The sequence below is a fragment of the Phocoena sinus genome, chromosome 9 (assembly GCF_008692025.1).
Source record: "Phocoena sinus isolate mPhoSin1 chromosome 9, mPhoSin1.pri, whole genome shotgun sequence".
In the NCBI taxonomy this organism is placed as follows: Eukaryota; Metazoa; Chordata; class Mammalia; order Artiodactyla; family Phocoenidae; genus Phocoena; species Phocoena sinus.
The window spans coordinates 45,652,993-45,675,390 of record NC_045771.1 but is presented as its reverse complement, the minus strand read 5'-3'; positions in this window follow the sequence as shown (position 1 = coordinate 45,675,390).

Here is a 22,398-nt window from a genome sequence, read left to right as displayed (position 1 = left end):
GAGCAAATAAAGCACGTCAATGGTACATAAACATGAATCCTACAGCAACTAAATTAAAAACTAAAAAGGTTTTGAATGGTAAAACTGCATACATTTTAATTGAACATAATTCTATGGAAGACGATTAAATTACCACCTTGGAACAGAAGCACAAACAATGTGATAATGAGCTATGGAACCAAAATTTAGAACAGATAAACTGAAAAAATAACAGGTACCCTGGTGTAGGAAACGCACAGTGCTGATGATATGAAAATATGAATTATTTATATCTCCTTTAAATGTAGAATGTAAATTTGCTTGGAATTAATTTCTGTTGGGAAATCACTGCACAGTAAACATGGCTGTCTCTTAGGGTAATATGCTTTTCTCCTAAATGTTATTATTATTATTTTTTTATTATTGTTGTTATATGGGGAAGAAAGAAGATGAAAAAATACTCAAGGTTGAAAACTGCCACGTTATAGTTACATTGGAAAATCAAATCTTTTATTTCTAGGCAACGTGTAATGTAGACAGTTACAAAGTAAGTTTTCCCACACTTTTCAACAAAGGATAGCCAAACTGAGTGTTGTGGGCCGAATTGTGTTCCCCTCAAAAGTCTATGTTGGGGGGCTTCCCTGGCTGTCCAGTGGTTAAGACCTCACCTTCCAGTGCAGGGTTTGCAGGTTCAATCCCTGGTCAGGGAGCTAAGATCCTACATGCCTCGCTGCCAAAAAACTAAAAAACATAAAACAGAAGCAATATTGTAACAAATCCAATAAAGACTTTAAAAAAAAGTCTGTATTGAAGCTCTAACTTGCAATGTGATTGTACTTGGAGAATGGGTCCTTGGGGGGTATTCAATAATTAAGGTTAAATGAGGACATAGAGGTAGGGCCTTAATCCAATAGGACTTGTGTCTTTACAAGAACAGGATGAGGCATATCACTTTCTCTCCCTCTGCGAGTATAGCGGAGAGGCCATGTAAAGACATAGCAAGAAGGTGGCCAACTGCAAGCCAGGAACAGAGCCCTTGCCAGCAGTGGAATTGGCCAGCACCTGGATCTTGCATGTCTAGCCTTCAAAAATGTGAGAAGTAAATTTCTGTTTTTTAAGCTGCCCAGTCTATGGTGCTTTATTATGGCAACCTGGATAGACTCTGATACTGAGTAGAGTTTACAGTTAAATTTAATTTGAAAGGTATTTTTATGTTTACTGATGCTCACCCACTAAAGACCATAAAGGCTTTTGTGCTTTCAACCGTCTGAACTGTGTGCACACGAATACCTGTGTGTACTTTTCCTTGATTACTTCTGTTTATTGATTCATTTCATGTATATTGTTCTCTCTTCAGAACTGGAAAAAAGTTTATTCTCCCTCATCTTATGAGCTTCACGCATTCTCCCTTTCCATTTTATGCTGCCCAGCAGTGTTCACAGCTATTGCATGGCTTTTCTCCACCCACAGTACCCAGGGTACTGCCTGTGGATTGTCAGCATAGGTCCCTGGTCACGTGGCTCAAAACGTTTTCCAATTTGAGCTGAATTGCGAACGTATAGGCAGTACAGCATAGTTAAAAGTATGGCCTCCGGAGCCAACTGGCCTGGGTGTGACTCCAAACTTTGCCACTTATTAGCTATGTGACTTTGAGCAAGTTATTAACCTCTTAGTTTCCTCATCTGCAAAAATTGGGAAACAATAGCATTTCTCTCATAGAGTTACTGAGAGGATTTCATAAATTAATACATGTAAAGCATTTAGAATAATGTCTTTCATCTCATAAGCACTCTATGTGTTTGCTCTTTTTATTATAGATAGTTCCTGGGAATCAGATACCACATTTCATACTTCTACTACTCTCTTGGCCCTCAGCCCTGGACCAAATGCATCATAATGGTTTTAATAAATTGTTAATTAACTGATTCTCAGCTTCTTAATAGACTCTGATACCTGATGGTTATGGTAGTTCTGAGTGAGCTGGGCAAATCTTGCAACACTGCATGGAGTCAAGTGCACCAATGCACCAGGCACCCTGCGTACAAATGCTGATTCTATCAGTTTTCAGCAGTGATACCCTGGGCAAGTTACAACTCCCCGAACTGAAGTCTTCTCATTTGTGTAGTGGGCATATTTTAGCACAATGTCTGCCACATGGTAAGAACTTAATAAATGTTAGCTATTATCATTCTCCTGTTGTGCCTTCATGAGGTCATAGGGTCCACGTCTGTGGGTATGGAATTTGGAATAAAGATTGGGTTGCAGAAATTCTGGCTTCTGGGATGAGGAAGGCAAGGAGTAGACACGAGACCCCTGCCTGGTTTGTGGCTTTGTGTCCCGGGCCTCTGTCTTTACTAACATCTGCCTCCTTGACTACCCTTCCCAGAAAACCTCCAAGTAGCACTGCTGAGTTCAGAGTCACTCTTGCTTACGAGGCAGCCAAGGATGGCCATAGAATTCCTCAGTGTCCAAGCTGGACAGTCACACACCCCAACCCATTTCACAGGTGAGGAGGCTGAATCCAGAAAAGGAAGGCGATCAGTGGGACCAAGTTACACAGGTAATTAGTAGTAGAACTAAGACTAAGGCCCAGCTCTTCCAGCTCTCTATCCGTTGATCTTTACTAAACCATGGCATTTCTGAATTGATGCCAGAAGGCCTTTGTAACCTTTACCAAAATAGCTGTGCTACATGACATACGTAAATCATATAAATCATGCACAGGTGAAGTGGAAACAGGAGGGAAGGGATCTGAATGAATTTCATTAATTAATATAAATATGTAGTAATGCTTTTTCTCCTACTCTCACTCAAGACATTGAGAGCCAAACACCCCCTAAGTATACAAGGAGAGTATGTGAGGGCCCTTGTCAATAGTGAGGGGTTAGTTGGTCACTGGGAGCCCGTCAGTCCTTTATGGTGTCTGACCAGGCCTCTCTAAACCTCCCTGATGCCCAACATCCACAGCTCTCCTTAGCTTTACCTGGACCTTCTTTCCACGAGCACCCTTTCTTTCCTCCACACTCAACCTCTCAACACTCTTCCAACTCATCAACCCCTTATCAATGCTGTGCCTTTGCACTGAACTTTCCTTCTGCCCGGAACATTCTTTCCACTCCCCCCTCCGCCCACCCAGCAGCTCTCTTCACTTTCTTTTGGCAGCGTATGAACTCCAATGCCAGCTCCTCCCCGAACGCTGAATGTTCTGCGCTCCTCCAGCAACTCGTTTTGACTTATGTTACCATAAGAGGTGTGTTGTGTCTCTCTTCCCTGCCAACAGTGGGCTCCTTCTGGCCAGGGACCTGTCTCACTCACTTCCGTATCCCAGCTCCTAACACATGGCCTGGCACATAGTGAGTGCCCATGCAGACTGGTTAGATAGATGAGTTAACAACCCTGCCCATATCTGACCGCCACTTGTACCATTATAGCTCCAGAGTACTTTCCCTTCTGTGTTTAGAGTCTGGAGCTCCATTAGGTTTCCAAATGTAGATTCCATCTTTCAATTATGAACTGGAGAAAAATATATGTATGAATGTGGATATATTTTTAACCTTGGATGGCTGCATTCTTTCTACCTTTGCCTGTTTTGGAAATCGTTGCCTTCCCTGTGATCACACCTCTCTCCCAGTAAATGGACATGAAGATGTGAATATTTTTATCTGATGTTATTTTGGAGCATTGCTTTCCTGCTTGCTGCTGTTTCCTTTTCGTGGACCATTAGCAGCTTCCAAAGGCAATATCCTTTCACTGTCACACTATACCATGGGGGGCCATTTCAACAACTTCAGACTAGGGCATTAAGTGCAGTTCTGGATGAGAGTCAGCACATAACCAAATAAAAATAATAAAGGGAAAGCTTGTAGGAGCCATTTGGAATGCTGTCCCGTGCTGAATTCATTTGCAGCCTCGCAGAAACCTACCCATCACCAGTGATCAGCCCCGAGCCCGACCGTACCTTATTTAATTGTAAAGTATTTCATATCCTCAGAAAAAGCCCTGCTAATTTGCTTTTCCTTTTTTGGAGATTGTCTTAGTGGAATGCTGAGATTCTAATCAGTGGGAGAAGAAGAAAACACAGGTTTTGATTTCAGCAAGCAAAAAAAAAAAAAAAGTGCATTTCCTGTAGCGTTTCTTCCCTCCTTAAAATGAGCACTTAGGAAACCTCTTTGGAAATTCTTCCAAAATAGGTGCTGAGCACAGGGGAGAAGGAGGCAGAAGAGTGAGGTGAATTAACCTCAAGTGCCTTCCAGCATAAGCCACTGCCACCCCCAGCCTCCACGTGTTTCAGAAATGAACTGGGGAAAACCAAGCATGGGAATTCGTCTCCAGACCAGTATCCCTGATGTTCAACCAACTGAGAGTCCCCTGAGCCAGGAGAAAGTCTCAGGTCTAGTACAACCAAGGAAGACTAGAAGACTAGCATATATCAGTGTACCCCTCACCTTCTTGACATCACAGCCACTGGGGGAGGTGGGTTGTTAAAGATATTGATTCCCAGACACCAGTCACTAGAAATTCTGACTTGGTCAGCCTGGGGTGGGTAATGAGAATCCATACGTTAAGAAGTGTTCTGCGGGACTTGCCTGGTGGCACAGTGGTTAAGAATCCACCTGCCAATGCAGGGGACACGGGTTCGAGCCCTGGTCTGGGAAGATCCTACATGCTGTGGAGCAACTAAGCCCGTGTGCCACAACTACTGAGCCTGCGTTCTAGAGCTCCTGAGCCACAACTACTGAGCCCACGCACCGCAGCTACTGAAGCCCATGCGCCTAGAGAACGTGCTCCGCAGCAAGAGAAGCCACCGCAATGAGAAACCCGCGCACTGCAATGAAGAGTAGCCCCCGCTCGCCACAACTAGAGAAAGCCCTCACAGCAACAAAGACCCAACGCAGCCAAAAATAAATAAATTAATTAAAAAAAAAAAAAGAGCAGTGTTCTGAGTGAACCTTATGATCAGGCAAGTTAGACAATGCTGCCCTTATTTATTTATTTATCCATTCTCTAAATAAACTCCAGTTGATAACAAATTTTGTACAAGATAACTATGGGGGTAGAGCAGAAATAAATGTGGAGTCTGCCCTCCAGGAGTCTACAGTCTAGAAGGAGCTTGTGGTAGTTGCAGAAAGCTGTCAGTTCATCCTTTCGTCTTCTGCTCATCAACAATTCAGTGCTGCAGACGAATCAACACTCGTGGCAGATTCAATAATCAGTTAGGAAATGGTTGTGCAGTGTTTGTGCAAGACACCATTCCTGAGACCTGAAATGGTCACATCTCAGAGCCAATCCGTCAGTTCAGCCTACCTAAGGACAGGCTACCCTGGAAGACCAGGGATGTCTCGTGAGTCTGCATAGTAAAATAACACAATTATAAAAATCATAGCTAACATTTATCACATGCTTATTATGTGCTGAGCATGGTGCTAGATGATTTTCCTCTAGGCTCCTTTAGTTGAGCACTTTTTTTTTGGCTGTGTTAGGTCTTCGTTGCTGCACATGGGCTTTCTCTAGTTGCGGCGAGCGGGGACTACTCTTTGTTGCGGTGCATGGGCTTCCCATTGCAGTGGCTTCTCTTGCTGCGGAGCACAGGCTCTAGGTGTACGGGCTTCAATAGTTGCGGCTCGCAGGCTCTAGAGCACAGGCTCAGTAGTTGTGGCGCACGGGCTTAGTTGCTCTGCGGCATGTGGGATCTACCCAGACCAGGGCTCGAACCCGTGTCCCCTGCATTGGCAGGCGGATTCTTAACCACTGCGCCACCGGGGAAGCCCTAGTTGAGCACTTTGCTTACTTTGTTCATTGTTTTATCCCCAGCTTTCAGGACAGGGCCTGGCACACAGTAACTGTTCAATAAATACTTGTTAAATAAGTAAGGGAATACATTATTAGTTTATCAAATTTTTAAGACAGCTATCTGAGCTGCATACCAAATATCCTACTCTAAAAATCTGGGAGGGAGTCCACAGAATCTGTATCTTTATCAAGCTCTTTGAGAGATTCTCAGATTGGGGAAGTTGGAACTAGGGACCAATTCCCTAATGGATATTTAAATCCCCCAGGAAACATGGACGGTCAATGTTTTTTCACTTCTATTTGAAGGCAAGGAATTCACCTCTTCTGGTAACCTGTATCATAACCCGTACCAAAGTCTAATCACTTTAATTGCTGAAAAGTTCTTCCTCACGATTAACTGAATCTTACCTTTTCTTCATTTCTACCCACCATCCTTATTTCCTCTCCGGGAAAAGGACCATGCCCACAGCATTCAGCTATTGATCACCGGGTATAATGAAGATTTAAGATCATGTTGTGATTGAGAGGCAAGTGCAGTGTTGAATCCATAGCCTGATCCCACATGAGAGGCCTCAAACTGTGCTCTGAGTTCAGGTAGAAGATGGACATAGGTCCCATAAACTTAGGTTTGAAACTTTATTCTAACATACTAGTCCTATAACCTTGTATGAATTACTTAGGTTCTCTGAACTTCAGTTTTCCCATGGGTGATGCAGGAATAATATCATATCATTATGAATATTATGAATATAAATAATAATAATATAAAATAATAATTATGAATATAAAATATAATAGCTAACAATGACAAAAACAAACGCCACACATAACAGTAAAATAATACAAACATAAAAATCATAACTCACATCTTACATGTGCCTGTTATGTGCTAGACAATTTTCCTCTAAGCTCCTTTGGACTGTTTTGTTTGTTTTGTTCATTCTCGTATCCCCAACACTTAGGACAGTGTTGGAGACATAGTAACTGCTTGATAAGTATTCATTGAATAAATGATCGAACCCATTATTAGCTTATCTAATATTCAAAGCAGCTCTCTGAGCTAAATGTTACCAGCAACCCTATTTTACTCATGAGAAAACTGAGAATTAATAAGTTTACATTACTTGCTCAACCAGTAGGTGATGGAACAGTGGTTTAACCCCAGACGCATTCCTTGTGCCACCTACCAACTAGCTGTTTCATGTCTTTGCTATTTATTGATTGTTACTAAATCTAACTTTAGATCTGTATCCTTGTAGCATCACGACGTATGTTGCTGGAGAGCGACTGCATTAATTTGGTTGTGATATGTGATTCCAATTCTGTCATTACTCCATCCTGTGGATGAATGTGTGTGGGAAGCTGGGAGCTGCCCTGGATGAGGGCAGCGTTCCTTTTGCCCAGCGTCTGGTGGCCTCGCTGCCTGCTTTGTGAGAGACCATGCTTTACCCAGGGCCTTTGGTTGTCTTTTCCTACCACTGAATAGTCACTGGGAAAAGCAAGAACTCTAAAACTGCTGGACTGAAAATGAAATATGCAATGGCTTCAGGCTACCTTTTCCCTTTGCTGGGAAGCACTGCCATGATAATTGTTTCTACAAAAAGAAACTTCAACTCAGGCAAAAAAAAAAAAAAAATCAAACCCTCTGTTTGCTTGAACCTATCATAAACCGTTGCTGGTAATTATAGAAGTTGATTGTGCAACAATTTAGTTTAACTTAATTGGCTTTTTTTTTTTTAAAGCTGAAACACAATAAAAATAGTGAAGAACAAGTCAGGTTCTAGAGACTGAACATTTAGCTTTGGTGAAATGTCAAAGAACTGCACACGCTGCCAAAGGTGTGGGAATGTAAGTCTCTGCTGTCAGCTCTGTTATTTAAATCTTTGTTCCTTGAGTTTTAAGTTCCGTTTTCTGAGTGCAGTCTAATGCGGGCTTTTATCCTATTATGGCTAACCAGGGTTTTAAATGATTGTGGGAAGAAATGTGCCCTGTAAACCAATTTAGAAACATGAGACTCCTGTGTCTGGAAGAGATGGCTTGTGCAAGATCAACTAGCAGTGCACCATTTCAATTTAAGTATAATTGCTTCTTTTGGGGGCTCATTTTATTGTTTCCCTCCCTTGGTCTTCTCCAATATCACGTTCATCATCTCATCTCATCATCATCATCATCATCAGATTGTCTTAATAGTAATAGTGATAACAGCTAGCCCACTAGCTATGATCACTTCCATAGGCCAAATACAAGGCCAAGGCCTTTCCGTAGATTATCTCGTTTAGTCTTCACAGCGACAATTTAAAAAACCATTCATTAGAAAATGGCAGGGCTTAGATTCACACTTGTGCCTGTCTGGCATCATGGTATATGAGTTTTATCCACAGTGTTATTCTGTCACTTTCAGAGTTTTGTCTAAAACTAGGTCCCCATCTCTGGAAAAAAGCATAGCCCAGCTCCATAGAAAAGGCAGAAAATAGAGCAAAACCCCAGAGCCACCATCCAGGGAGGCTTGAAATTGATCTTGTTACCAGTAGAGCTGATATCTATCATGCCAGGGATGACACTTGGGGGCCTGTGTCCCTTCCAGGTGGCAATCTTCCCTGAGCAATAATCCTTCCCCCACAGCTCCTCATCCAGGGGGAGTTCCACCTCCTTTCCTGGCCCAGCCTGCCAGGTCCCCACTAGGCTTGGGGCTTTTGCCCAAATGTCAGCCAATATCTGGGGCTGCAGAGGCTCCTCTTTGCTCTTATCAGTCCCCTTCCTCTAGGGCTTGAATTCCTGATCCTTGGACTGTGGAGTGCACAGTGAGGCTAGGTACTAAGATGCTTCAGTAACTTCCTTTTAAATGAAAATCTCAGTGATGATGATGACTATAGTGATTTATTTAGTGGTATTTGCCAGTACGATTCTAAGTGCTTTTATGTGTGCTAACTGCCCTCACAGCACCCTAGGAGGTAGGTCTATTGTTTCCTCCACTTTCCAGATGAGGAAATGAGGTAGAGAACGGTTAAGTGACTTACCTAAGGTCACATTGCTAGAAAGTGGAAAAGCCAGAAGGATACCCAAAGTCAGTAAGCTTAGTCATGATACAATGCTGTGATGTCAAAATAGCATTATAAATGCTATAAGGAACCAAACCTTTAAAATACTTCAGAGAAACGTAACAGCTTCCAGATAAGTTGATTTATGAAAGACTACTTTGGCTTCCAACTTACCATGTAACCTGTAGATTAAAAACAAAAAGTTACTTATACAGCTAAAGTCTATTTTGATTCCATTTTTGTTACCTTCCCTTCCTCTCTCTTTCCTCCTTCCTACTCTTCCATAGGTGGTGTGAACCTTCTCATTCATGGTTCCATGAATGTAACTATGAGCCCATAAATGATATAAAGTATAGATGTGTTTAAAACTTAAATATATATTATCATATACTCTAGTGTCCTTCAGCTTAACCCAAAATTAACTTTTTTAAGTTATCCATTTAATGCAGAACCAGATCTAGTTCATTTGTTTTAATTTCCCTCTCTCTCTCCCTATGTGTGTATATATATGTATACATATATAATTTTACATTATATTCATATATTTTAATTTAGCCATTTTTCTATTAAAGGGAGTTTTTTTCTAATTTCTCACGTTGTCATATTTAATTTTTAAATTAAATTGAAATTTATTTTTATATAATGTGTGAGATAGGATTTTCACATGTCACACTGTCACTTATGAAATAGAAAAAAAAAAGAAAAAACTGAGAAAAGAAAAAGCAATTGCTGTGTTTCATTGCGAATTTTAATAGCAATTCTTCTATTCAAAACTTATTTAAATTGAGATTATGAAGAACACATTACTTAGTAATGGTGGCATGTGACAGTTATCTCTCTAAAAGAATGATTTCATTCAGACACATGCTTTCCATTAAATATTTGCTTGTATATAGTTCCTTTCAGTCTCCTCAAACCTCTTTTAGGAGAAGGAGGGGCATCAATTCTAGGAAATGATATATTGTAACTTCTTTCTCAGTGGAGATGGAAGGAAGGAAAGAAGGAAGGAAACTAAGATTTGAGTTTCCATGAACTGGAAGGAATTCTGTTACATATTCTCAATTAACTAACTTAACCCTTTCAACTCAATGAACAAGCATGTGAAGTAAATATTATCCTGGCTTTTTTATATGAAGAAAAATCTTACCCTCTAACACACAGCTAATAATCAGAGGAGACAAGATTCAATTCCAAGGTCATGTGGATTTCAAACTCTGTACTTTCCACTTCATAGAAATAAGAGGCTTAAAGAGAAACGTTGAAACCTGCCTTCCAGTACAATGATCTTGGACATGAAAAATAATGACAGAAAGAAATGGAGGTACAGATTGAGGCATATAAGGAAGAAAAGGCAGTAAATTCCGTCCATGATTTATCTTTTTTTATGTAAAAAAAAAATGTGTTGTTTAAAACATTTACTCTCTAATTTTTATTTGGATCTTAAAATAAAAAGTTTCTAAAAGAACCTGATCTTATAAAAGGTCCCAACAAGGGGAATTTCAGGGGATTAGTAGTAGAAATGAAATGGAGCAGGACCCTATGGCCCTTGCCCCCGCCCCATGTCCTCCGCCTGCCTTTTGTCTGTGGAAAAACTTTAGCCAAAGAATAAGTTTAATCAGAGAAGTGAGAAAATGCAAAAACAAAGGAAAACTGTCCAACAAGACTAAATAATAATAGTTCAGTCATTAAGCACAGTCAAGGACCTTTAGTTCCTTCTCGAGGGCTATAGATAATATTCTGAGCCATCTCCTATGAGCTGTCTTATAGATACTGAAACCTCCACCGGGTAGAAGAAGTTAACTACATGATGACCAGGCTGTAGCCACGACATAAGCTGCCACAATTCCAAGAATTGGCCTCAGGGAAACGGGAACAAACTGACCCTGGAACCGAAGACTAACTATACCTAAAACAGTCAGGATGACACTGGTCAGACCACCGATGACCAACTTCAAGATGCCTGTCAGAGCTGACTGTGCTGTTTCTGCATGTAGCCCCCTCCCTCTGTCTATAGAAGCTCTTGCCCCCTGACTGTCACGGTGGGAGTTGGCCTTTGGACCGGGGTCCGCCCTCTCCCCCCATTGCCGGCATCCAAAACAAAGCAAACTTTCCTTTCCACCAACCTGGCCTCTTTATTGGCTTTTGAGCGGCCCCGCTCAAAAGACCCCGCTTTTGGTTACAGAAACAGTTTTGAAAAAATAACCTTAAGAGCTCTGGCTGGATGTTGGCCTGGCCTGGGGCCTCCCCTACCTCAGAAGAGTCAAGGTAAGACTGGGAAGGCAAAATTCTCCATAAAACTGGTCAAAGGGACCATTTCTCTCTCTTCTTGTAAAGCAATGGTTCTCAAACTTGCCTGCATTTTGGAACCACCTGGGAAACTTTAGGAAATTCTTGAAGCCCTGCCCCAAGAAATTCTGATTTAATCGAGCTGGGATGTGGCTTGAAGTAGGGGTTTTTAAAAGCCCCCCAGGAGATTCTAATGTTCATCCAGGTTTGAACCCTCTATCAGAAAGAAGATTATCCTCAATACCTGTCTGGTTCTCCTCAGCCAGAAAAGCCCGTGTCCTGGCTGTGGAAGGTGGCTGAAAGTAAATCACACCCAAGAATACCTTTGTTTCCCAGCTGTACCTGAAGCTACAGAAAACTTGTGAACCGTCATCGGTGAGTCGGGCCTACTGTGGGCATCTATCTCTCCTCTGGGGAGCCCTGGAGATTGATTGTGCCGTCTTCTCGTCTGGGATGAAGAGCTGGGCGTCTCAGAGTGTGGTCTTGGATCCAGCAACATCAACCTTGCCTGGGAACTGGTTAGAGAAGCAGAGTCTCAGGCCCTGCCCAGACCTATCAAATGAAAACCTGCATTTTAACAAGACCCCAGGTGATTCCGATGCACAATAAAGTTTGAAAAGCATTGTTGGAATAGAAATAAGATGTATTTGTTTATTTTTTTATTTGTAAATTATTTAAGGTTAGCTATAAAACCTATATTCATTAATGCAACACATTAGGAATAAACATTTAAAAATCAAGACAGGAAAAAATGTAAATTGGAAGAGGATATTAAGAAAAGGAACAAAAAATAGTAATAGATAATTAAATCATAAGGAACTTGTCAGTTAAATTGTTAAGCACAAATTTGAATCTAAGTTTCCTAGACTCCGAAGAGAAAAATATAAGAGTTCATATTGCCCAAGGAAAGAAGCAACTATTTTTCATGGGACTTCATGAGAGGCACTAAGTGATCTGGTGTTAAAAATCTTTAATAAGCACCACACTTGAAGTCAAAGAGATTCTGCACATGCCACTGTCTAATGTCTTAACATGGACACGTTACCCATCACCAACTATTATCTTAGTTTCATCCTCGCTATCATAGGAATAACACTTTCAATGTTACCAGATTGTTTTGAGGACTAATTACAGATAGTACACGATATGTCCTTGGGGTCAGAGTAAATTCATACCTTGTTTTTGATCCAGATAAAGTGACTATGCATTTATCGTTGATGAATATTTAGGTTGCTTCCATACATCTGTGGTAAATATATGCAATGGACTATTACTCAGCCATAAAAAAGAATGAAATTTTCCTATTTGCAACAATACTGATAGACCTGGAGGCTATTATGCTCAATGAATTAAGTCAGACAGAGAAAGACAAATACTGTATGTTATCATATATATGTGGAATCTAAAAAATAAACAAACAAATGAATATAACTAAACATAAAAAGACTCATAGATACAGAGAACAAACAGTGATTACCTGTGGGGAGAGAGAAGGGAGGAGGGGCAAGATAGGGTTACAGGGATTAAGAGGTACAAACAACTGTGTATAAAATAAATAAGCTAGAAGGGTATATTGTACAACATAGAGAATATAGCCAATATTTTATAATAATTTTAAATGGAGTATAATCTATAAAAATATTGAATCACTATGCTGTATACCTGAAACTAATATAATATTGTAAATCAATTATACTTCAATTTAAAAAAAGAAATATAAAAAAATAAAGTGACTATCTCACTATCTAATCACACCTTTCTAATTTTGATAAATAAAGGTGCAAATCTTATCCTATCAGATATCAAGCTTTGTTTAAATCTATAATGATTAAAAGAATATTGTATTGGTTCAGAGATGAAGGTATAAATTAACGGACTTTTAGAATGGTCAAAAATAGACCCATAAGTATATCAACACTTGAAATAGAAAGCAGGGTGCATCACAAGTCAGTAAAGTCAGTTTAGAAAATATCACTTTAAATATAGGTAAACGGGGCTTCCCTGGTGGCGCAGTGGTTGAGAGTCCGCCTGCCGATGCAGGGGACGCAGGTTCGTGCCCCGGTCCGGGAAGATCCCACAGGCCGCGGAGTGGCTGGGCCTGCGAGCCATGGCCGCTGAGCCTGCGCGTCCGGAGCCTGCGCTCCGCAACGGGAGAAGCCACAACAGTGAGAGGTCCGCATACCGCAAAAATAAGTAAATAAATAAAATAAATATAGGTAAAGGTTTCGATTCATTATTTTAAAAAGAAATCCATTCCCATTCCATTAGAATATTTTGTAAGAGTAAAATTTCTTTTCTGCATAAGAGTAAGTAGGCACATTTCTTATACCCTCAGAATTCAAATTACAAGTAAATTTGGATATGCAGTTGTAGAGCAATGAAAGATCACCTGTTCTCAGAAAGCCTTGGTTCTGAGCTATAACAGGGATAGTCCTGAATAATATTGGTTGATTTCATGACTCCCTAACCTTGTTTCTACCAATCCTTTGAAAAGGTGTTGAATAATATATTTATTATTTAAGCTAATGAAATGTTTTCTTTTGAGGAATATTATGGCTTCTTTTGTAATAATCAGAGACAGTGCTGAAAGTCAGTGTCTTATACACTGGGGTTTCCAATTCAAATGGACACTGAGGTAATTAAAAAACAAGTGAAGTGGAGTTACATTTTCTTTAAAACACATTGGAATAATTTTTACTTTTACAAAGAAAGATAATTTTTCATTAAATATGTGGTCCATCATTTTTGATGGAGACCCAGGTACAGAGAAATATTTCTCTACTAAAAGAAGAGAAATAGCATAAGTATAATGATAAATGGCATATATTGTGTGACCTTAGGTCATGGAGACAGTAGGGAATGGTGAGGACTATGGTGAGGTCCAATTGTCACCATGTGGGAATTGAGCCCAAGGTTCCCAGGTCTTGTGAATTTGCAAGAGAAACCAGTAGCCTGGATTTTTATGTTGAAATGTCCTACAATTTAAAATAGATCTTTTAAAAAATAACTTATAGAACAAATAAAGCATGAATGCCAATCAAATTCAGGAAGATCACAAGTTTGCGATTGCTGCTTGGAAAAAAAATAACGCAGAAAGTTAAGGGGAAGCAGTTTCAGTGAGGTGTCTGATATGAAGACTAGCTCTTTTCTGGAATGAATTGTTTTCATTCAAAGGAAATGTGAGCTGCTCTGTGTGTACTATTGGAAATCTATTTGGTTGAATGAGACGTGATAGAAGGTACATAACATTTTTGTGATGGAATGTTGGGGGTTGAAGGCATGTGTTTGGAGCAAGTGGGGAAGGAAGCAGCATGGAAAACACCACACCAGATGGCAAAGGGCATCACGGTTCCATCACTGAGGACTGAATGGAGCCCCCAGATAAAATGTCAGGGCATAAGACAGGATGATATAGTCCAGGTGAAGTGTACCAAGTCTCCACGAGACAGTGACCTGTTAAAGATAAACTCCTTTTAAAGGTGATTTTTCTAATACCAACAAATGTTAAACAGGGCAGTTCTGTTTAGAATAGTCCGTATAAAGGTTGACTTAAAAAAAAAAAATCAACATTTCCCAAGGCTTTTGCCTTGCACCATCTCCCTAGCAATTGAGGATTGCTGTTCTCACCTTCGCTGTTGTTCATGACCCACTTTTCCACGCTCCTGAAGAAGTATAGAGAAGATTCCTTAAGCTCACCATGGCCTCACCATTTTGGGTCCTGGCCCACGAATCTCATTTTGGCCAATCACCTTTCCATACTGGTAGACTGAAAAGGAGCAAACACTCTGCACACATAGTAAATTCATAGTACTTCATACATTCTTGTTTTAAGCAAGGATTTTCCCCATGTGAGAGAAAGAAAAAGGAATTTGTATTCACACTGCTTTGTAGAGTTTTAAAATGTGTTTTAGGGGGATACAATTCAAACACTAAAATAATCCATTTCATGCATATTAATTGCTTTTTACATGAAGACAATTCCCATTTGCATGAGAGCTTTGGCAAGTTTTGAGTCTGGGGAAGATGTTATAAACAGTAGTGGGGAAAAATGAAACCAAACATTGCACTATGTTGGCAAGAGCTTAGGGAAACCAGTGCACTTGTGCCAGTCTTCCTTGCTGTCACTGACCCTCCTGGCCCATTGCTGGCTCCTATCACCCTCTATCCAGAGTCTCAAGTTTGTGGTTCCTTGGATTTGAGTCCTGAGCCTCTTCTGCTCTCTAGCGATTGTCGTTCCTCAAAGGAGTTCATTCCATCATGTAGATTTAAAAACCATCTTTGTGTTGCTGTGTCTCAAATTCACATCTCCAAGCCAGATAACTCCCTTGGTTTCCACCTCACTGACACTACCCTTTGGTGTCCCAATGACACAGAAAACTCACCTCCAAATGACTTAAACAAAAGAACATTTATTGGCTCAACTGTCACACTGAAACAAAAGTAGGTGGGCCCCATAGTCGGATTAATCCAGAGGCTATGGATTTTTTCTGCGCTTCCCTTGTCTCTCCCCTCTCCTGCCATGCTAGCTTTGTCTTCCAGCTGGCAGTGAGACAGCTCCTGCAGTATCAGACCTTGGGTCCTCGCTTTGCAATGTCCAGAAGAAGAGAGAAGGATGCTTCCTCGAACCACTCATAAGAATGAGGAAACTTCTCTCCCAGAAATCCCTGGAAAAGCTTTTTATGAGTTTTCTTGTTTTAAATTGGGATATGCCCATTCCTGAACCTATCCTTCCAGGACAGTTCCCATGGAGAGATTGGCTTAGCCTTTTTATCCCTAAGTTACTCACGTGGCAAGCATATGGGATGAGCTTGAAGTACTTAGACCAATATTCTCAACTCTATCAGACTTTGTACCCCATTTTGTATTGCTCCCTGTAGTGTTGTGAAATAAAATCTATAGAGGATTAAATTTAACTATATACTTAATTGATATGATGTCCTAATTATAATATAAAAGAGGTATGAAAAGAGTTAAAAATAAAATCATATACACTCCAATATGCAAGTGGTGGGGCACAGTTATCTTCGAACCTCACTCCCCAAAGTGTGGTCCATGGGCCAGCAGCATCAATACCAACTGGGAGCTCATTAGCAAGGCAGAGTTCCCAGGTGACGGTTGAGTTTTAGACGCACTGTGCTACAAGACATAACGTAGTCCCCTGTTTCCCCTGTTTGTTGAATCACAGTAAATATGACAGCCACAAACGTGACTGATAAAGATATACTGTATTGACAACTCAGACATCCATTGGTGTTAGGATTTTTGGAAATGATGAGCAATACTTGAGACAAGAACAAAACAAAGTATGCCCTCAATTTGCATAATAGGAGCCATTCCTGGAAAACACAGAGCATAATAAAGGATGTAAAAATACCTTATATTTACATGTAAAATGGAGTTTTTAGGTTTGTATAATTATAAACAGGTTTTGCTAGATTCAGGTTTTTGCTTTTGCTTTTTAATATCAGGTAGGGTATTTGAAAGTAGTGCGAGATCATGAGACAATTCTGCCGTCTTTCCTTTATTTTCTGTCAAATCTCCTGCCTCCCATGTAGGCTAGCCCTAAATGTAGTCTGAAGTAGAGAATTCAGCTTCTCTAAACTGGCAAAGTTCAGTTTACCTTCAGATCAGGTTCACAGAGGGCCTGTTGGAAGTTTCCAGGGATTTCAAACAGAGGACAAGCCCAGACTGTGAATCATATGGGCAACCATTCACAGGCGTAAATAGGTAGAATGTATTTAGACGCTGTCCGTTAGCTAGTTATGTCACTTGTTAAGCTGAATGTGTGCAGATGTGTCTGCTGTACTGATAATTACCATGAGTCTGGGGACCTTGTCACTTTTGTTCACTACTATATCCCCATTTGTTAGCCCATGGTTCTCAAATTTAGCAGACATCAGAATGACCAGGCCACCTCCAGAGTCTCTGATTCAATAGGCCCAGGGTGGACCTGAGAATCTGTAGTTATAACAAGTTCCCAGATGATGCTTCTTACATTAGCCAAGGTCCAAGCTCCACACTAGGAGAACCACCCACCCAGTAAATATATGTGAAGAAAGGAATTGAATTCAATCAGTCAACAAATACTTAGAGTGTGTGCTAGTGTCAGGTGCGGTACACGAATCAGACACCATCATGGCTCTCAGGAAGAAACATTCAAGTGAAAAATAAGTAGAAAACTGTCAGTGTACTCAACGTGGGAAACCGAAGAAAGAAGAAGACAGGTGTGGGCAGGGATCATGGAACCACAGGGACGTGAGGCACCCAGGGATTAGCAAGAGCAGGAAGCTCTTACCCCTCTGGGCCTAAAGGGGTAGGGCAGGGAACTGTCACAGAAACAGTGGGAGATCTAGACCTGGGAGAAGGGCAACTTGACAGGAGCTACAGGCTCAGGTAGTGGACCCCAGAAATGGCTACACTGGGGCCCTGCAGGGATGGGTGGTAGGGGATACAGTCCCCCCTTTTTCTTCTCTACCCTTCAGTCTCCTCAGTGACTCCTATGTAGGGTTTCCAGAAAAAATAAAGGACACTCAGTTAAATGTGAATTATGGATAAACAATGAATTTCTTCTTAGTATAAGGGCAATATTAGGACATACTTCTATTATTATTCCTTGTTTATCTGAAATTCTAATTGGGTGTGCTGTATTTTGTTGATTTTGTTAATTCCAGCAACCCTATCTCATGAAAACTTAACTGGAGGACAGAAAGCAGGGATAGTGAGAGTTTCAGTCCATAAAACATTTCAGGGCATGGAGTCAGGTAGAGACAGGGGATCTGGAGTTAAGGAGGGATTTTGAAAATCAGAAAATAATCACATGTTTGCATGATCTAGCAGAGAGAGAGAGAAAGATAACTATATAGGAGAGACTGAAGACATTTTTGAGACGGCTTAGAGAAGATCATGGATCTGTTATGCATAGTAACAAGAGGAAAGGCAGCATATGTGGGCACAGAATCTTTACAATGGCTTACAAGCTCGACAGGATCTCCTCCATCCCTCCTATCATTTTGTCTTCATCTCCTACTACTCTCCCCCTTATTGTTCCTGCTCCAAAACCATTGGCCTCCTTACCATTCTTTGACATAGTTTGATAAGCAGGAGTGCTAAAAAATGACTCTGGATGCTCACTTGGGGTTACCTGGGCAATGAATTCATTGGAACCACCCTGGACAGGAGGGGCTCTCTCAAAACATGCTTCACGTGGGATTGATGTCTTCCTTCCCCTCGCAGGAAGGGATAAAATTTCTCATGGAATCCAAGATGCCCAAATAACTTCCATAAGCACCAGGCACTTCAAATCCCAGCTGTCTTACTCCAAGCAGTGTTTCTTGTCCTACTAAGAAGGTCACTCTCACAGGTTGGAGAAATGGGATCAGAGAGAATCATATCAGGATAGGTTTTGGAGAGAGGGTTGATAGGACTTACTGGTGGATTGGATTTGGTGGGTAAAGGAGAGAGAAGAGTCCAGGGTAATGCTCATCGTGAACGGCTGAGTGGATGGGATTTCCATTTACTGAAATGGGAAAGGCTTGCGGAGAAGCAGGTTGAGATGGGTTGGGAGGAAAATCAAGAGTTTGGGCATGGGTTTGAGATATTTATTATACGTCCAAGTGCAGTTGTCATATGAGTAATTAAATATACTAGGTTCAATTTGCAGGGAAAGGTCACGGTGGAGATATAAATTTGGGAGTTTTATATGGTTTTCAAAACCAAGGGACTGTTTTAATTCATGTAGGGAAATATATATTAGTAGTGAAGAGAAGGGAGGGTCAGAGAGAGCCCTGTGACCCTCCAGCATTTAGGGGCCAATCAGAAGAGAAAAGTCAGCCAAATGGGTTGAGAAGGAATAGTCAGTGAAGGAGGAAAATACAAACAGAAGCATGTAGAGTCTTTAATATCGAGAGAAAAAAGTGGGTATGCAGAGGTTAATTAGTATAAATTTCACAGAGGGAAAATGGCAATATGCATCAATGTCTTAAAGATAATCACACTTTTTATTAAGTAATTCAACTTCTAAAAATCTAGCCTATCAAATTCTAAAAACTATGGAACAAGACTTATGCACAAGATGTTTTCATTGAAGCATTATTTCGTAATAACCAAAAATTATGGAAAACATAAATGTCCAAAAATAGGACATTAGTTAAATAAATTGTGATATAGCCATACAATTGTATCTTACGCATCCATTAAATTATGTTTATGAAGAGCTTTTCATGAGCTGAAAAAAATGCTTATGAGATGATATAATGTTAAGTGAAAAAAGAGCATACAAAATTTTATGTATAGCTATGATCTCTTATTTAATCATACATACTCATTGAAAAATGCTGGAAAGAAATATGCTGAAATGTTAATATAACCTTTAGATTATAGTACTATGAACAGTTATTATATTTTTCTTTGTTTTTTTAAAAATTTTCCCCCATCATCATGTATTTCCTGTACAAGCAGAAAACATTGAAAAAACTTCTTCCTTAAATTGAGCTGAAATCTGTCTCACTCTTATCAAATCAACTGGTTCTTATTGTTCCTTTTAGAGAGGAAAAAGTGAGCAAATCTACTTCTTTTATCTATGACAGCCTTCAAGTATTTGAAGAGAGCTGCCAGCCAAGAGTTTTAGCTTTACCTATGATCCCATGTTCCTCTGCCTTTCAAACCCCCCAGGAAAGAAATCATCTGTGCCACTTTCATAGCTCCTCATAGAGAGTCTCCTGCATCATCTATCACTTGTTCTGTGATTAGCCTTTCTAGACTTCAGTTTTCTCACCTGAAAAATGGGAATAACTTGTTGGGAGGACTGCATTTAGTGGAATACTGTATATAAATGACTTTTATAGTCTAAATACCATACAAATTTGAAAGAGTAGATGCACGTGAGAGGATATCCGAGAGAATGGAAAAAGAGGGAGAAGAGAGGTGACCTGAGCATTCCCAACTCTGTCACTAATGACACCAGTGGTCTAGGCCAGACACAAAGACTCTCCTTCATCAAAGGAATTATAACAGGTTCCTATACTGTCTCCCAGAGTAGTCAGGAAGAAGTGAGGTGAAAAATACAAGCACCATTGACATGTGAAAAAGCACAGTGTGTATGCAGAAATGTATTGTTTCTACACTGGGACATTCTCCCCCACCTCACATCCCACATGCCCTCGTGTGATGGGACCCACTGGGGACTTGTGATGCTGTCACACGGGTGGATGTCATGGCAAGGCAGACACGATCCTTCTCCAGTGAGCCCCAACTCCGTGACTCACCATCTCAGAATCAATATATTACCAACATCAAGATCTTAGTCGTGAGGCTAATTCCTATCCCCTCTCAACCCATCCAATTCCTGGGTTCTCTTAAAGACTCTGCTCAGCTTCCAACTCATCCTTGAAGCTGGGCAGACATGAGTTCATATCATTACTTTCATATTTACTTGTTATATGACTCCAGGCGTATTATTAAACTTTCTGAGCATTAATTTCTTCATTTATAATGGAAGTCTAATAATAGACACCTGTTATGGTTCTATGGATTAAGCAATTAACACGTTTAACGTTCCTAACATAGAATTTATTACACAGGAGGAAATTAATAAATCATAGTTTTCTCCCTCCTTCTTACTCCCTTTTCCCTCTTCTTCCTATTTTCCACAGGAATCTCTCCCTTCGCCAGAATTGCTGTTGCTATTACCTTCTGCCTGAAATGCTTTTCCTTAATTCTATAAAAGTTCAAGTTCTGCTCATTCTAAATGATGCTCAGGACATGAAATTTCACCTGAACCTCCTCCCTGAAGTATTTCTTCTTCCACTACACACTTACAGCACTTATTTATTCCTCCCCTTTAGAACTCATTATTTTCTAATTTGCCATTTAGATTTGTATTTATAATTTCTTTTTACTGCCTAAAATTGAATTTCTTGAGAGCAGGAGTGACCTATAGCATGATGGATCTGTAAGGTCTGGTAATCTACTCATCCATCTCCACTTTAAATATGAAGAAAGTGAGACGCAGCAATGTGAACTGGTACTCCAGGGTCTTATGCTTAGATGGAGGCAGAACCAGGACTGGGCTTGGATTTTCTGATTACTTTTTCTATTGGTTCATACCAATGGAAGTGGATGAATTGCTGCAGGCTGTTTCTCCTTGAACTCTGCAGTGAGGTAGCAGTTTGGGACTTGAAATATGAGCTCCAATAGTGTTGAGTAGATATTGCTGCTGAGTTATGGAGTCTTTCTTAGGTCATTTCATTATTGTAGACCAGTAAACTATTGTTCTTCTCCCTCCTCTCCCCCTCCCTTATCAGTCTCTTACTTTCACCTTAGTGATGATTTAGCCATTTGGGAAACAAGGTATAATAGAGGGGTAAAAATTGTCCCCCGCTCCCACATCAGGATTCAAGGACAAAACTGTTATCAAATTTGGTTAAGTGAATGATAAGCTGACTACTTTGGGTAGGAAGCTAGGCCTTGACCAACTGTCTTTGCCTGAGCTTTCTATCTTCCTCTTGGTTCTATTTTCCTCTTGAGTTGGGTGTTCTATTTTCCTCAGTTGATGACTTGCAGAAATGGGGTTCAAAATGTAATTCCATGTTTCATCAATTTTTCTCTAGTTCCATAAAAGAGATTTTCCCCAAATCTAAAGCCGAAATCTCTTCAGCATAATGTTGGTCCGTCAGACATCTTACTGATTATTTACAGGTTAGGGCCCAAGTGCTGCTGCAATTTTGTTTTTAATCCAAGTTTTCTGTCTTCCTTAGAAGGGTTCTCTAATTAATTGGCATGTAAATGAGGCATTGGAGCTTTGGGTTTATCAAGGGCTTCACATAGTTCTCAAAGACTTTCTCATCTCGTTTTCGAGGCAATTTGCATACTTTCACTCATAGTTCTCCCTACATTTTTCTTTGAAGAAATCTCTTAAATGCCTGTGGGTGTTCTGTGTATACAACTCCCTTGACCTCACACTTGTGCTTTGCTTTCCCTTGAGCAATGACATTGCCTTAGGCAAAAGTGACATATTTCCATCACTGATGAGCCTCCTGAAAGACTCAGAGAGTGTCTTGGGTACTGGCTTGAATTTATCTAGATCTGGGGTTGTACATCCTGTTATCTTTAGAGATTCCATGCACAAATTAAAGAAAAAATGCATTCCTCCATGTGGAAAGGAATAATAATCCTTCACAAATAAAGTTCCTTTCTTTTAGCTTTGCTAATTAAATTTAGATGGATTTGGTGAAGAATGGATATTTTTTCTTCTTCATCCTTACTATTCAAATGGCATGAAACCATGATGTCTTCATGAAAGGTGAGT